This window comes from Rhinoraja longicauda, chromosome 3, assembly GCF_053455715.1.
Source record: "Rhinoraja longicauda isolate Sanriku21f chromosome 3, sRhiLon1.1, whole genome shotgun sequence".
NCBI lineage: Eukaryota > Metazoa > Chordata > Chondrichthyes > Rajiformes > Arhynchobatidae > Rhinoraja > Rhinoraja longicauda.
In genome coordinates, this window is record NC_135955.1 from 77,768,825 (window position 1) to 77,787,316 (window position 18,492).

Below are 18,492 nucleotides of genomic sequence, written 5' to 3' on the forward strand. Positions count from 1 at the left end.
ATTGAAGAACAGCATTCAGTGATCCAATCTTTCTATTTTGTTCACTGGTATGTGGCACAGTAAACAATTTTGAGATTATAACCCTAGATGTCCTGCCCTTCAATTTTCTACCTAACTCCCTAAATTATTTTACAAGTCTTCATATAACGTCTTACCTATGTAATTAGAACCAACATGGACTATGACCTATAGCTACCAACCCTCTTCTTTCAGAATGTTCTGCACTCGAGACGTCCTTGATTCTGGCATCATGAAGACAACACATTGCCCTGTCGGCTGCTCACAGCCACAAAAGTGCCTGTGTGTTCCCCTGATTATTGTTCCTCAGCCACTACTGTTTGACCAAACCTTGTCCTTCCCAACTGCACAACAGAACCAGTCATGGTGCCACTGATTTGACTTCTACTGCTATTTCCTGAGAGGCCATTCTCCGCCCATCCTCTACCTTGTCAGTTTCCAACATGGCATACCTGTTAGAAAGATAAAGGGTTAGCCACAGGGCACTCCTGAACTAACTGGCTGCCCCTTGTCTCGTCACACACTTACTATCTGGTTGAACCTTTGGTGTGACCACTTCCCTGAAGCTCCTTTCTGTAACGCTTTCTGCCTCCTATATTTTTCTCAGCGAGTCCAATTGTCACTCCACCTGATCAATAGGATCTCAGAGATGCTACAGCTGGACACACTTCCTATCAACGTAGTTGTCAGGGACACTTGACTTCTCCCTGATCTCCCACATTTCACACGAGGAACAAACCACTCCACCAACTGCCATTTCTTTCCCTCGAGACTACTAGTTTTAAAAAGAAAAGGAAGGACCTTACATTGACTTCCATATTACCACTCAGCCCCCCGCCGAAGGCTTTCTTCACTGTATTTAGGCCTTCGGCTCAGCACTCTGACCTCAAATCATCCTTTTGCAGTCTTCTTTATCTAACATTTTTATCCTAGTCTAATCTTAAAGATCAAATCAGCACAATTGTTCGTAATAAAATGAAGAATCCTTTTTTTAATCTTAACAAATCAAAATAATTTTTAATCTGTTTCCAATATTGTTTGCAAACTTGTGAAGCACAGTTCATGGGTGGTAGCATATTAATTATCTCAGGCAGATTAAATAAACTTTTAATTTTTGCTAAATATATGATACACAAGGGAAGAAATTCAAAGGGAAAATTGTGGAAGTTTGTTCACATGATAGTACCATGTGAACATTTAAGAAAGAAAAGAAAATCAGAATTGACATAAATTTATATTTAATTTTGATGCCAAGGAGTGTACAATTTTAAATGAAATATAAACCTATATTTATTCTCTGGCATAAATATGTTACTTCATATGAAAAGAAACAAATTAGATGTTTGGCAAGAAGTAACATTTATGTTGTTTGGACTTAGCAATATTATTATCAGGCAGTGAATTGGAAAACATATTGTAGTTTTGATAGGGAGACTAAGATGATTGACCTTTAGTCAGTGAAGTATTGGTGTTGCCAATGGATATGGTAAATGATGTTTGTTCTGAAACTGAACAATTACAAAGTCTTGCCACCTAAAGACTAAAATGAAGGGCAGTGGATGACCAGTATGACATCCCTTGTGTCTGTGTCTCTTGTCACACTGGTGGATATTTTCTTCACTTTTGTTCATCACTATAATGCATCCAGATGTCTCAAAGCAAAGCTTGACATTTGACCTTGGGGCTATAGGGTGAAAGTCCCCATAGCCTGTGAATTTATTCCAAAGCAGTGCTAAAATCTTCCACATGACATCTTGGTCTTGGGTTAAGAAGTAGCCAGTAAATACAAACTTATAAGAATTTTTTTTTCGGGAAAAGAGGGTGGTAGGAAGAATGAGTTCTCAAGACTTCTTGCACTGCAGGAACTGAATGCATGAATGGCATGACATAATACATCCATGGGCACATCTAATATTTGTCACAAAGAAACTTTAACAAAAAAGCTGACATTGATGTATTATTATGACTTCACATTAATGGGGTCCACAATTAATCATTTTAGAAAAGTATATCTCATTCCCTTCACTACATACTCTGTAAATCATAGGGTTTTTTCAGCACACTTATGTTTTGATCCATTATATCAATTACAAGCTTTTTATAACAAAAAAATAAACTTTATATTCCATATATGTACCCAGAAAACAGGTTTTAAAATAATTGTCAAAATGTAGGAAATAATTACACATTGTCAGTAACATTTTAATCTTTGATATAACATACATTTGTGTTATTGCAGATGTATTGTATGCATTTGCAAAATCATCAGAAATATATCATTTAATCAGTAGTTGATGAATGACATTGTAAGGAGAAATGACTTCCTGTCGAATTGACATGTAGGCCTTGTGTTTATTTTGGAAAATTGCATTGTTGGTCTGTATACAAAAAACCTCAATGGTTTGGCATCTGGCTCACTCTACAGTGTTTTGCATGCTCCCAGGGTCCTGTTTCTTGCATTCCTTTGAAACTCACTGAGCCCTTTTTCTGTGTCCCCTTTAAATTTACTGAGATCACTGGAACTGTTATTATAATACATGTAGTTTCTGAAAAAAAAATGAATTAAATGTGTTGGAGGATTAATAGTCTCCCATATTTGTTAGCGGTATTGATATTCATGAAGGAAAGCTGTGCTACACGTGAACATAAATATGTCTACATTCCAATGGTGCTCTGGTAGTCAAAGGTCCTTTACACTTGATGACCTCTCCAGAAATTCACAGCTAATTCAGATATCTGATGTTTTTGTTTACTTTATTATTGTCACGTGCACCGAGGTACAGTGAAAAGCTTTTTTGTTGTGTGCTCTCCAGACACCGAAAATAGCACGATTACAATCAAGCCGTTCACAATGTACAAATACAGGATAAAGGGTATACCGTTTAGTCTTTGATAAGTCCGGTAAATCCGATTAAAGATCGTTCAAAGGACTCCAATGAGGCAGAAGGGAGGTCAGGACCGTTCTCTAGTTGGTGGGAGGACGGTTCAGTAGCATGATATCAGCTGGGATGAAACTATCCCTGAGAAGGGTTCCGACCCGAAATGTCACCTATCCTTTACTTCAAGACATGCTGCCTAATCCGCTAAGTTACTCCAACATTTTCTGTCTATCCTGAATCTCGTATGTGTTTTCACACTTCTTTACGTCTTCCCTAACGGGAGAGGGGAGAGGAGGGACTGACCAGTCCTTGATTATGCTCGTGGCCTACTCAACCTCTCCCTACAGCTCAGGTCCTCAAGTCCTGGCATCATCCTCGTAAATCTTCTCTGCAACCTTTCCAGCTTGAAAATTCAATTCATCTAGTGACAACAATTGTTTGTGATAAACCACAGAGAAACAAATCCGGAACGACTTCACCTTGGAATGGATCAAAATCACACGATTTGAAATGGCTTAGCTTCAAATAGCTTTGACTGTGTTTCATTTAATTCTATGCAAGACATAATCTAAAATCTGTACATTTCTAATGTTCTTATTTCTCTACAATGTTAGAACCATGGTTATTATATTCTGAATCACTATTACATTCTGAAAAACATCACAAGATTTTGCTTTGAAACAATAGGCAATAGGTGCAGGAGTAGGTCATTCCGCCCTTTGAGCCAGCACCACCATTCACTGTGATCATGACTGATCATTCACAATCAGTACCCCGTTCTTGCCTTCTCCCCATATCCCTTGACTCCGCTATCTTTAAGAGCTCTATCTAACTCTCTCTTGAAAGCATCCAGAGAATCGGTCTCCACTGCCTTCTGAGGCAGAGAATTTCACAGATTCACAACTCTCAGGGTGAAAAAGTTTTTCCTCATCGTTCTAAATGGCCCACCCCTTATTCTTAAACTGTGGCCCTTGTTCTGCACTCCCCCAACATCGGGATCATGTTTCCTGCCTTTAGCATGTGCAATCCCTTAATAATCTTTTATGTTTCAATAAGATCCCCTCTTATCCTTCTAAAATCCAGTGTATACAAGCCCAGTCGCTCCATTCTTTCAACATATGACAGTCCCTCCATCCCAGGAATTAACCTCGTGAACCTACGCTGCACTCCCTCAATAATAAGAATGTCCTTCCTCAAATGTGGAGACCAAAATTGCACACAATACTCCAGGTGTTGTCTCACCAGGGCCCTGTGCAACTGCAAAAGGACCTCTTTGCTCTCCTCTCGTTATGAAGGCCAACGTGCCATTAGCTTTGAATATTTATATTTGTGAACAATTAAAGATTCATATACTGAAATTGCATTGAGTAGCAGATGTCATACTTTGCTAATATTGTTCCTGCCAATAGTCAGACTAAAATAACTATTCCAAGCAATACTTTAATTCTATCATTATAAAGAATACAAACATTGTTTCATCTGTGTTTTGGCAGTGCAAAGCCCTATATGAGTTGAACGGAAAGTTGTCAGAACTCAATTATAATATATTGTATAGTTGAGCATATAAGAAAAGCAAAATCTTGAAGCATTTTGAATACACAACATTACTACTATTTCTCATTATATCTAATGCTTCACTCTAATATAAATGACAAACTGACATACACTGATCAGAACCAGTCACAGAGGTTCAGATTTTGTGGGTTTTAGCAAAGAATGGAATTTCCATTGCTCTTAAGTTTGTTCATGGCCTTTTGAGTGGCAATTACAATAATTAGAGATTGCTCCTCACGGATGCTATGCTATTTATGAACAAAACAAATTGTGTTCATCTGATCAGATTTAAGAATCCTCATTGGGGCAACTGGGAGAGTGCAGTGGGGGTGGGTAATATGGGTTTAGGGTTAATTTCAAAGATACCAAAATCAAGTACAAGAATTGCAATGTGCAGTTCCAGTGATCAGCTATTCTTAGGCTGGATCAATATTGTATCAAAAGATCAATATTGTATCAAAATGACACATAGCATACAATAGAATCATAGAATCATAGAATCATAGAATGAAACGATGTGGAAACAGGATCTTTGGCGCAACTTGCCCACACCGGCCAATAATGTCCCAGCTACATAGTCCCCTTTGCCTGCGCTTGGTCCATATCCCTCCAAACCTGTCCTATCCATGTACCTGTCTAACTGTTTCTTAAACAATGGGATAGTCCCAGCCTCAACTACCTCCTCTGGCAGCTTGTTCCATAGAACCACCACCCTTTGTGTGAAAAGGTTACCCCTTGGATTCCTATTAAATCTTTTCCCCTTCACCTTGAACTTATGTCCTCTGGTCCTCAATTCCCCTACTCTGGGCAAAAGACTCTGTGCATCTACCCAATCTATTCCTCTCATGATTTTGTACACCTCTATAAGATCCCCCCTCATCCTCCTGCGCTCCATGGAATAGAGACCCAGCCTACTCAACCTCTCCCTATAGCTCACACCCTCTGGTCATGGCAACATCCTTGTAAATCTTTTCTGAACCCTTTCAAGCTTGACAATATCTTTCCTATAACATGGTGCTCAGAACTGAACACAATATTCTAAATGTGGTCTCACCAACGTCTTATACAACTGCAACATGACCTCCCAATGTCTATACTCAATACCCTTCTGTTGAAGGCCAAAGCACCAAAAGCCTTTTTGTCCACCTTATCTACTTGCAACTCGACCTTCAATGTACCATGCACCTGTACTCCTAGATCCCTCTGCTCTACAACACTACCCAGAGGCCTACCATTTATTCTGTAGGTCCTGCCCTTGTTCGACATCCCAAAATGCAACACCTCACACTTCTCTGTATTAAATTCCATCAACCATTCCTCTGCGCACCTGGCCAATCGATCCAGATCCTGCTGCAATCTTTCGGAACCATCCTCACTATCTGCAAACTTGCTAATCTTCCCCTATATGTTCTTATCCAAATCAATGATGTAGATGACAAACAGTAACGGGCCCAGCACCAAAGCCTGAGGCACACCACTAGTCACATGCCTCCAGTCCGAGAAGCAACCTTCCACCATCACCCTCTGCATCCTTCCATGGAGCCAATTTGCTATCCATTCAGCTATCTCTCCTTGGATCTAACCTTCCAGATCAGCCTACTTTGTCGAATGCCTTACTGAAATCCATGTACACAACATCTACAGCTCTGCCCTCATCGACCTTTTTGGACACGCCTTCAAAACAATCAATCAGATTTGTGAGACATGACCTCTTACATACAAAACCATGCTGACTTTCCCAAATCAGCCCTTGCCCATCCAAATGCCTGTATAACCTAACCCTCCCAATACTCTCTAGTAACTTTCCAACTATAGATGTTAAGCTCACTGGCCCATAGTTCCCAGCATTTTCCCTGCAGCTATTTCTTGAAAAGAGGCACAACATCAGATGGATGCTATATGGAAATAATTGTTTAGTGTGCCAATAAAACCTTATTATACCTAATGAAACAGAGGGGGTTTTTTCCAAATATTTTAAGTTTAAATTTGCTTCAGTGCATGGAATTTTTCTTGATTTTGTTGGATTTTTACCTTCAACAATGTCATTAGGTTAGAATGTCCAGCACATAAAGCCAGATTCTTTGAAAGATTTCATTCCAAGTCAAGGTATTGTAAGAATTGGAATTGAGCTTTCAGGTGATGTTGTTCCCATATAGCCCCTGACCTTCTGAGAAATGTTAAGTTTGAGAGTTGCTTCTGAAGAGACATTGACAAGGTGTTGCAGTGCTCTTTGTAGATATACAGCCTGCAGTCTCATTCTACTGGCGGTGAAGGGAATAAATCTTTAATGTTAAGGATAGGATGCCAACTAAAGGCTGTTCTGCTTGTATCATTAAGAATCTTGAGTGCTGTTGGAATTAGACTTTCCAGACAGGTGGAGAATATTTTATCATGCTCTTGACATGACATGGATGGATAGTGGAAAGCTGTTCGGGAGTCCTTGGGAGGCCACTCACTGTGGATTATCTAGCATCAGACCAATCTTTGAAGTCATGGTACTTAAGTGCTTTGTCGTCCGTGCTTTCTCCCAGGATGTTGATGATGGGGATATCAATGTCAGTGAACATCAATTGGAGATAGTCATTTTTTGATAGTTGTGTGGCACAAATCGTGCCTGGAGAAAATTGCAAGTAAGTCTCCATTTCCACTTCTAATCTTAAAATAGCTGTAATTGTACAATGTCTATAAAATGAACTGCAGTTTTTCACACAGGCAACTTCATCAAACCTTCCAACCATTATCTTTGCTGTCAAGAAGAAGAGCATCAGGTGTATAAGAACATCATGTGCGGATTCTCCTCCAAACACACACAATGCTGACTTAGAAAGAAAATGCTGTTCCTCCACCATGATTGTGCGGGTGACGTGCAGCATAGGTTCACTAGGTTAATTCCCGGAATGGCGGGACTGTCGTATGTTGAAAGGCTGGAGCAATTAGGCTTGTATACACTGGAATTTAGAAGGATGAGGGGGGATCTTATTGAAACATATAAGATAATTAGGGGATTGGACACATTAGAGGCAGGAAACATGTTCCCAATGTTGGGGGTGTCCAGAACAAGGGGCCACAGTTTAAGAATAAGGGGTAGGCCATTTAGAACAGAGATGAGGAAGAACTTTTTCAGTCAGAGAGGGGTGAAGGTGTGGAATTCTCTGCCTCAGAAGGCAGTGGAGGCCAGTTCGTTGGATTCTTTCAAGAGAGAGCTGGATAGAGCTCTTAAGGATAGCAGAGTGAGGGGGTATGGGGAGAAGGCAGGAACGGGGTACTGATTGAGAGTGATCAGCCATGATCGCATTGAATGGCGGTGCTGGCTCGAAGGGCTGAATGGCCTACTCCTGCACCTATTGTCTATTGTCTATTGTCTATAAGATGGAAGCATACCATCACCTTTTCAAGTGCATTTAATAGACAATAGACAATAGGTGCAGGAGTAGGCCATTCGGCCCTTCGAGCCAGCACCGCCATTCAATGTGATCATGGCTGATCATTCTCAATCAGTACCCCGTTCCTGCCTTCTCCCCATACCCCCTGACTCCGCTATCCTTAAGAGCTCTATCTAGCTCTCTCCTGAATGCATTCAGAGAATTGGCCTCCACTGCCTTCTGAGAGAGAATTCCACACATTCACAACTCTGAATGAAAAAGTTTTTCCTCATCTCCGTTCTAAATGGCCTACCCCTTATTCTTAAACAGTGGCCCCTGGTTCTGGACTCCCCCAACATTGGGAACATGTTTCCTGCCTCTAACGTGTCCAACCCCTTAATAATCTTATACGTTTCGATAAGATCCGCTCTCGTCCTTCTAAATTCCAGTGTGTACAAGCCTAGTCGCTCCAGTCTTTCAAAATATGACAGTCCCGCCATTCCGGGAATTAACCTAGTAAACCTACGCTGCACGCCCTCAATAGCAAGAATATCCTTCCTCAAATTTGGAGACCAAAACTGCACACAGTACTCCAGGTGCAGTCACACTAGGGCCCTGTACAACTGCAGAAGGACCTCTTTGCTCCTATACTCAACTCCTCTTGTTATGAAGGCCAACATCCAATTGGCTTTCTTCTCTACCTGCTGTATCTGCATGCTTCCTTTCAGTGACTGATGCACTAGGACACCCAGATCTCGTTGTACGTACTCTTTTCCTAACTTGACACCATTCAGATAATAATCTGCCTTCCTATTCTTACCACCAAAGTGGATAACCTCACTCTTATCCACATTAAACTGCATCTGCCATGCATCCGCCCATTCACACAACCTGTCCAAGTCACCCTGCAACCTCATAGCATCTTCCTCTCAGTTCACACTGCCACCCAGCTTTGTATCATCTGCAAATTTGCTAATGGTACTTTTAATCCCTTCATCCAAGACATTGATGTATATTGTAAATAGCTGCAGTCCCAGCACCGAGCCTTGCGGTACCCCACTAGTTACTGCCTGCCATTCTGAAAGGGACCCATTTATCCCCACTCTTTGCTTTCTGTCTGCCAACCAATTTTCTATCCATGTCAGTACCCTACCTCCAATGCCATGCGCTCTAATTTTGCCCACCAATCTCCCACGTCGGACCTTGTCGAAGGCTTTCTGAAAGTCGAGGTACATCACATCCACCGGCTCTCCCCTGTCAATTTTCCTAGTTACATCCTCAAAAAATTCCAGAAGTTTAGTCAAGCATGATTCCTCCTTCATAAATCCATGCTTACTCGGAACGATCCTGTTACTACTATCCAAATGCTCCACAATTTCGTCTTTTATAATTGACTCCAGCATCTTCCCCACCACTGATGTCAGACTAACTGGTCTATAATTTCCCGTTTTCTCTCTCCCTCCTTTCTTAAAAACATTGGAAAATGATCACCAATGTGTCCACAATTTCTAGAGCCACCTCCTTAAGTACCCTGGGATGCAGACCATCAGGCCCTGGGGATTTATCAGCCTTCAGTCCCATCAGTCTACCCAAAACCTTTACCTGCCTAATGTGGATCTCCTTCAGTTCCTCCGTCACCCTAGGATCTCTGGCCACTAGAACATCTGTGAGATTGTTTGTATCTTCCTTAGTGAAGACAGATCCAAAGTACCAGTTCAACTCATCTGCCATTTACTTGTTCCCCATAATAAATTCCCCTGTTTCTGTCTTCAAGTAACCCACATTTGCCTTGACCTGTGCCTGCCTTCTCCACATATCCCTGGATTCCATTAACCCCTAGAGCTCTATCAAACTCTCTTTTAAATTCATCCAATGAATTGGCCTCCACTGCCTTCTGTCGCAGTGAATTCCACAAATTCACACTCTCTGGGTGAAAAAGTTCTCACCTCAGTTTTAAATGGCCTCCCCTTTATTCTTAGACTGTGTCCCCTGGTTCTGGACTCCCCCATCATTCGGAACATTTTTCCTGCACCTAGCTTGTCTAGTCCTTTTATAATTTTATACATCTCTATAAGATCCCCTCTCATCCTTCTAAACTCCAATGAATACAAGCCCAGTCTTTCTAATCTTTCTTCATATGACAGTCCCTCCATCCCAGGGATTAACCTCGTGTACCTACGCTGCACTGTCTCAATAGCTGTTATGCTCTGGGGCACACAGGAACTGGACTCAAACGCACGACTCACACACAAGAGTCAATTTGGAGAAAATAAAGGCGTTCTTTAATTTTCACATTAAAGAACACTGCGATTCGAACCAAAAACTCTAAACTTACTCAGTTACAAAAACATTAGTTACAAACATTACTTACTAGCTATACTACGACCGAGAGCACATGAATCAGAGCACATGAATCACAAGACGAACTGGCACAGGACAAAGGGAGGCGTGGACTATATATACATGAGGTAAGGGCACACAGGTGGAAACAATCAAGGCGGGGCTGACAATTACAATGGCAGGAAGTCAAGGGACCTGAAATGAGAATTTAAACACAGAACATGACACAAGACTAACAGATATGACGGGACATTACAGTACCCCCCCCTTTAGGACCGACTCCTGACGGTCCAGGCTGGTTAGGATGAGTCTTGTCAAAGTCCTTGATCAAAGTTTTGTCCAAAATGAAGCTGACAGGAATCCAGCACCTCTCCTCAGGACCGTAGCCTTCCCAGTCGACCAGAAACTGGCGACCGCGACCTCTCTTGCGGACTGCAAGAAGTGCCTTAACTGTGTAGACCGGACCACCGTCGACGAGCCGGGGGGGTGGAGGGGGCTTGGAGGCGGGCACGAGTGCACTTTCCTTGACCGGTTTTATTTTGCTGACGTGGAATGTAGGGTGAACCCTTAATGACCTGGGGAGTTGTAGACGGACCGAAACAGGGTTAATGACTTTCGAAATGGGAAATGGACCCACGAACCTTGGAGCCAGCTTTCTGGCGTGGACGTGAAGTGGCAAGTCCTTTGTAGACAGCCATACCTTCTGGCCTGGGCGATAATGCGGAGCGGATCTGCGGTGGCGGTCGGCTGCCGCTTTCATCCGGGACTGACCCCGGAGTAGAACCCTCCGAGCTCCGTCCCAGATTCGGCGACAGCGTCGGATCATGGCGTGGGCAGAAGGCACCGTCACCTCACCCTCATAAACCGAGAACAAGGGGGGCTGATAGCCGTAGGTACACTGGAAGGGTGTGAGTCCCGTGGCAGTCGTAGGAAGCGTGTTGCGTGCGTACTCGACCCAGATGAGATGGTCGCTCCAGGTAGTCTGGTTCTGCGCGATCAGACAGCGCAAGCAGGTCTCGAGCTCCTGGTTCATCCGCTCAGTCTGGCCATTGGATTGCGGATGGTAACCAGAAGACAGGCTGACGGTGGCACCTATGAGGGAACAAAACTCACTCCAAAACTTGGACACAAACTGAGGGCCTCGGTCCGAGACAATGTCTGTAGGGAAACCATGGATATGGAAAACGTGAGACATCATTACCTCTGCCGTCTCTTTGGCAGAGGGGAGCTTGGCCATAGCGATAAAATGTACCATCTTTGAAAATCGGTCTACCACCGTCAGGACAGTTGTGTTACCTTTGGAGGCCGGCAACCCAGTAACAAAGTCAATGGAGATGTGGGACCAGGGCCTCTGAGGGACTGAAAGTGGGTGCAGCAGGCCCGCGGGCTTGTCTGGAGGGCTTGCTCCTTGCACAGACAGGGCAGGCGGCCACATATTCAGCTACATCCTTCTCAAGTGAAGGCCACCAAAAACGCTGTTTAACCACAAAAACAGTTCTCTTGGCACCTGGATGGCATGTGAGCAGGGACGTGTAAGCCCAGTGGATTACCTGGGGGCGCAATGTCACAGGAACAAACAAACAGTTAGTAGGACAGCCACTCGGTGCTGGAGTCTCATCATTAGCCTGCTTCACATCTGTTTCGATCTGCCAAGACACCGCTCCTACCACACGGTTAAGTGGCAGGATGGGTTCGGGTTCTCTGGTAACAGGTTCAGGGTCATAAAGTCGGGACAGGGCGTCTGGTTTTGTGTTCTGGGAACCGGGCCTGTAAGACAGAGAAAAGTTGAACCTACTAAAAAACAGAGTCCATCTGGCCTGATGTGAGTTGAGTCTCTTGGCTTTACGGATGTATTCCAGGTTCTTGTGATCTGTCCATACCAGAAAAGGCTGCTCGGCCCCCTCCAGCCAGTGCCTCCACTCCCCCAATGCGGCTCTGACCGCCAGCAGTTCTTTGTTTCCGACATCATAATTCTTTTCTGCGGGGGTCAACTTACGTGACAGGTAGGCGCAGGGATGAATCCGGTTGTCCTTCTCCGCTCTCTGGGAAAGTACCGCCCCAATCCCCTCGTTGGAGGCATCCACCTCCACAATGAACTGTCTCTGGGGATCTGGGATGGTCAGAACAGGAGCGTTGGTGAACAATGTTTTGAGGCGCTGGAAGGCGGCTTCGGCCTGAGGATTCCACTGGAACTGGGTCTTGGAAGACGTGAGAGAGTGCAGAGGAGCAGCAACAGCACTGAAGTCTCTAATAAAACGTCTGTAAAAGTTTGCAAATCCGAGAAACTGTTGCACCTTCTTTCTGTTAGTGGGGGTGGGCCAATTGGCCACCGCACTGACCTTACCAGGGTCCATCTGGATGTGGTCGGCCGATATAATGTAGCCCAGAAAGGACATTGTGTCTGCGTGGAAGTCGCACTTCTCGGCCTTCGCATACAGACGGTTAGCTAAGAGCTTCTGCAACACACACTTGACATGACGCTCATGAGACTGTATGTCTGGAGAGAAGATAAGAATGTCATCAAGGTAGACAAAAACACACTCATTGAGAAATTCCCTGAGGACCTCGTTCATAAAAGCTTGGAAGACTGCGGGGGCATTGGTCAACCCGAACGGCATCACCAAATACTCGTAGTGCCCGTTAGGGGTGTTAAACCCAGTTTTCCACTCATCCCCCTCTCTGATTCTCACTAGATGGTATGCATTCCTTAAGTCTAGTTGAGTGAATACTTTGGCTTTGTGCAACAGTTCAAAAGCAGAAGACATCAAAGGAAGTGGGTAACGATTCTTGATCGTAATCTCGTTTAGGAAGCTGTAATCTATGCAGGGACGAAGTGACCCATCTTTCTTGCCCACAAAGAAAAACCCCGCGCCTGCTGCCGAGGAGGACGGGCGAATAATGCCCGTCCTCAGGGAGGACTCAATGTACTCATCCATCGCCTTCCTCTCGGGGCCGGATATGGAGTACAGTCGCCCCTTGGGAATAGGGGCCCCCGGCAGCAGGTTGATAGCGCAGTCGAAAGGTCGATGAGGAGGTAGGGTGGTGGCCCTGGACTTGTTGAACACCTCCTTCAGTTCATGGTAACATGGTGGAACCTTCGACAGATCGGGATAGTCATCATCATCATTAGAAATCTTTATTTCTTCAGATTTAAGAACATTTATTCCCAAAACCGCCCCGATCTTCCCGTAACTCACCCCTTTGTTCACTGGTTCAACAAGACATGATTGTGTGCACTCAACCCCCCATCGTCTGATCTTACCAGATCGCCAATCAATCTGAGGATTGTGTTTCTGCAGCCAAGGGAAACCAAAGACCAAGGGATGTTGAGCTGAGTCAAACAAGTGAAAAGACATTATCTCCACATGGTTAGCATTGAACATGACTTTGACAGGTTCTGTACGATGAGTTATCTCAAACAACTGACGTCCATCTAAAGCGCTCGCCACAATAGGTTGCAACAAGGGCACAGATTTAACCTTACACGATCGAGCTAGAGTCCAGTCCATGAGACTCTCGTCGGCTCCAGAGTCGATCAAAACCCCCCGAGTCACAATTTGCTGATTCAGAGTGAGGGTGGCCTGTGTCAGAGGTCGAGGAGGTGTCCGAAACGGGGACTTGGCTCACCAGTGTCCTCCTTTTCACTGGTGAGCCACCCCTTTTACCGAGCAGTCGGCCAGACGGTGTCCTTGTTGACCGCAGTAAAAGCAGGCTCCGTCCTTCAGGCGGCGCTGTCGCTGCTCCGGAGTCAGCCTGGTTCGTCCTAGCTGCATGGGTTCCTCCGACGGCTGAGAGGATGCTGTTTTCTCCGGCCAGCGATGGACAGGGAACGATGACTTATTCGGTGTGAAGGACCCGGAGGAGCGCCCCTGGTGATTGGGAGGACGATCAGCAGCCTGGTGTCTTTCCTTTTCCTTTATCCTGTTATCGACACGAATAGCCCTGGTAATTAATGTCTCTAGATCACTGGGTAACTCAAAAGGTGAAAGTCTGTCCTTTATAGCCTCCGACAACCCATTCATGAATGCATCCACTTGTGCAAGCATATTCCACCCACTGTCTGTTGCAAGGGTTCGGAAGTCAATGGCATAGTCTATTACTGGGCGAGTGTTCTGTTTTAGCTGCAGTAAGACTCGGGAAGCTTCCTTAGCAGAGGAAGTGTGATCAAAAATACTGCTAAATGTTCTTTGGAAGAGGTCTAGATCCTGGCAGACTGTGGAGCCCCGAGACCACTCCGCAGTGGCCCATGCTGCGGCTCGTCCCGTCAAATGGGACACAATAAATGCTACCCTGGCCTGGTCTGAGGGGAAGTGTGCAGGGTTATGCTTGAAGTGGAGATCACATTGTACAAGGAATGATCTACAATTCTCCGAGTCTCCAGAGAACTTATCTGGTGAAGCCAGGCGTAGAATCAGCGTGGGGTTCGCAGGCATGGCCGGAACAGCAGGCGGATGGCCGGCTGAAGGTTCAACGTGAGCCAGTGGAGAAGCTGCCGAAGTTGGGTCGAGACGAGCCAGAACCTGATGGAGTTGTACAGCGAGGTGGTTAATCTGGGTCGTCACTGATGACTGGAACTCGCCTTGTCTATTGTTCAGCTCGCGCACCCCGTGACTGACTGAGCGCAGCTGCTCCTCCTGGTGCTGGATCTTAGTGCCCTGGTTGGCAAGGGCTGATTTCCAAATCTTAGAGTCGGCTGAGTCCATATTATGGCCAGCTCGTTCTGTTCTGCTCTGGGGCACACAGGAACTGGACTCAAACGCACGACTCACACACAAGAGTCAATTTGGAGAAAATAAAGGCGTTCTTTAATTTTCACATTAAAGAACACTGCGATTCGAACCAAAAACTCTAAACTTACTCAGCTACAAAAACATTAGTTACAAACATTACTTACTAGCTATACTACGACCGAGAGCACATGAATCAGAGCACATGAATCACAAGACGAACTGGCACAGGACAAAGGGAGGCGTGGACTATATATACATGAGGTAAGGGCACACAGGTGGAAACAATCAAGGTGGGGCTGACAATTACAATGGCAGGAAGTCAAGGGACCTGAAATGAGAATCTAAACACAGAACATGACACAAGACTAACAGATATGACGGGACATTACAATAGCAAGGACGTCCTTCATCAAATTAGGAGACCAAAACTGCACACAATACTCCAGATGTGGTCTCACCAGGGCCCTATACAACTGCACAAGGACTTCTTTGCTCCTGTACTCAAATCCTCTCATTATGAAGGCCAACATGCCATTAGCTTTCTTCACTGCCTGCTGTACCTGCACGCTTACTTTCAGTGACTGGTGTACAAGGATAATAAGGTCTCGATGCACTTCCCCTTTACCTAATCTGACACCATTGAGATAATAATCTGCCTCCTTATTTTTGCCACCAAAGTGGTAACCTCACATTTATCTACATTATACTGCATCTGCCCACTCACTCAACCTGTCCAAGTCACCCTGCAACCTCCCAACATCCTCTTCGCAGTTCACGCTGCCACCCAGCTTTGTGTCATCCGCGAACTTGCTAGTGTTACTTCTAATTCCATCGTCCAAATCATTAATATATATTGTAAATAGTTGCGACCCCAGCACCGAGCCTTGCGGCACTCCACTAGCCTCTGCCTGCCATTCTGAAAAGGACCCGTTTATTCCTACTCTTTGCTTCCTGTCTGCCAACCAATTCTCTATCCATGTCAATACCCTACCCCCAATACCATGTGCTCTGATTTTGCTTACCAACCTCCCATGTGGGACCTTATCAAAGGCTTTCTGAAGGTCTAGATACTACATTCACTGGCTCTTCTTCATCCATTTTACTTGTCAGATCCTCAAAAAATTCCAGATTAGTCAAGCAGGATTTCCCCTTCATAAATCTATGCTGACTTAGACCAATCCTTTTACTGCTATCCATATGTGCCGTTATTACCTCTTTAATAATTGACTCCAGCATCTTCCCCACCACTGATGTCAGGCTAACTGGTCTGCAATTCCCCGTTGTTTATCTCACTCGTTCCTTGAAAAGTGGGATAACATTCGCTACCCTCCAATCCACAGGAACTAATCCTGAATCTATTGAACATTGGAAAATGATCATTAATGCGTCCACGATTTCTTGAGCTACCTCCTTGAGTACCCTGGGATGCAGACCATCAGGCCCTGGGGATTTATCAGCCATCAGTCCCATCAGTCTACCCAGTACTATTTCTCGCCTAATGCAAATTTCTTTTAGTTCCTCTGTCTCCCTTGATCCTCTGTCCACTAGTACATCTGGGAGATTGTTTGTTTCTTCCTTAGTGAAGACAGATCCAAAGTACCTGTTCAACTCTTCCGCCATTTCCTTGTTACCCATAATAATTTCACCCGTTTCTGCCTTCAAGAGACCCTCATTTGTCTTTACTAATCTTTTTCTCTTATATCTAAAGAGCCCTTTACTGTCCTTCTTTATATTCTTGCCCAGCTTTGCTTCGTACCTCATCTTTTCAGCCCGTATTGCCCTTTTTGCTATCTTATGTTGTCCTTTGAAAGTTGCCCAATCCTCTGGCTTCCTGCTACTCTTTGCTATCTTATAAATCTTTTCTTTTTGTTTTATTCCATCTCTAACTTCCCTTGTCAGTCATGGTTGCCTCTTACTCCCCTTAGAATCTTTCTTCCTCTTTGGAATGAAACAATCCTGCATCTTCTGGATTATGCCCAGAAATTCTTGCCATTGCTGTTCCACCGTCATTCCTGCTGGGATCCTTTTCCATTCGACCTTGGCCAGCTCCTCTCTCATGCCTTCATATTCCCCTTTGTTCAACTGCAACACTGACATTCCTGGTTCATTGGACTTCCTCCGCAGCTTTAATGATATAACTGTAACATTATCTTTTGCACTCTGGTACTTTTTCACTTTGCAATACCTGTTGTACTTGAGTATTGTTTGACAGAGTTCATTTATAATATTATTTGACTGAATAGCACACAGCATTTTTCACTATCTCTGTGGACATGACAATAATAAACCAAAACCAATAGCATATGAACTGTAACCCCAAAACGGTCTAGGATTATTCATTTAGGTTTTTACAATATCAGTCAAATGATCCACTCCCAGCCTTGCTCATGTAAGGTAGACATAAAATGCTGGAGTAACTCAGACAGGCCATTCCATCTCTGGAGAGAAGGAATGGGTGATGTTTCGGATTGAGGCCCTTCTTCAGACTGATGTCAGGGAAGTGGGCGGTACAGAGATAGAATGTAGTCGGAAACAGTAAGACTGGTGGGAGAACTGGGAAGGGGAGGGGATGGAGAGAGAGGGAAAGGAAGGGCTACTTGAAGTTCGAGAAGTCGATGTTCATACCGCTGGGGTGTAAGCTACCCAAGCAAAATATGAGGTGCTGTTCCTCCAATTTGCGCTGGGCCTCACTCTCAACGGAGGAGGCCCAGGACAGAAAGGTCAGATTGGTAATGGGAAGGGAGTTAAAGTGCTGTGCAGCCAGGAGATCAGGTAGGTTTAGGCGGACTGAGCGGAGGTGTTCAGCGAAACGTTCGTCAAGCCTCCGCTTGATCTCGCCGATGTAGAGAAGTTGATACCTGGAACAGCGGATACAGCAGATGAGGTTGGAGGAGGTGCAAGTGAACCTCTGCCTCACCTTGAAAGACTGTTTGGGTCCTTGGATGGAGTCGAGGGGAGAGGTAAAGGGAAAGGTGTTGCATCTCCTGCGGTTGCAGGGGAAAGTACCTGGGGAGGGGGTGGTATGGGTGGGAAGGAACAAGTTGACCAGGGAGTTGCGGAGGGAACGGTCTTTGCGGAAAGCAGAAAGGGGTGGAGATGGGAAGATGTGGCCAGTAGTGGGATCCCGTTGGAGATGGCGAAATTGTCGGAGGATTATTTGCTGTATGCGACGGCTGATGGGGTGGAAAGTGAGGACAGGGGAGACTCTGTCCTTGTTACGAATGGGGAGAGGGGGAGCAAGAGCGGAGCTGCGGGATATCGAGGAGACCCTAGTGAGAGCCTCATCTGTAATGGAAGAGATGAACTTCCGTTCCCTAAAGAATGAGGACATCTCCGATGGCCTGGTATGGAAAACCTCATCCTGGGCACAGATACGGCTTAGAAGGAGGAATTGAGAGTAGGGGATAGAGTCTTTCCAGGAAGCAGGGTGGGAAGAAGTGTAGTCTTGATAGGTATGGGAGTCAGTGGGTTTGTAACAGTCAATAGTCTGTCTCCTGTGATGGAGACAGTGAGATCTAGGAATGGTAGGGAAGTGGCGGGTCTTCCGGAAGTGGCGGCGCTGCCCTGCAGCTGCGGCTCGCCGGCAGTCTGTTTGTCTTTCTTCTTTCT

The 18,492-nt window shown here is 44.9% G+C and overlaps 1 protein-coding gene across 2 annotated transcripts in view; it reads left to right on the forward strand.

Annotated features, from left to right (window-relative positions):
* arb2a (ARB2 cotranscriptional regulator A) overlaps positions 1 to 18,492 on the forward strand; it is a 378,083-nt gene that overhangs the window by 175,720 nt on the left and 183,871 nt on the right. The window lies entirely within an intron of this gene.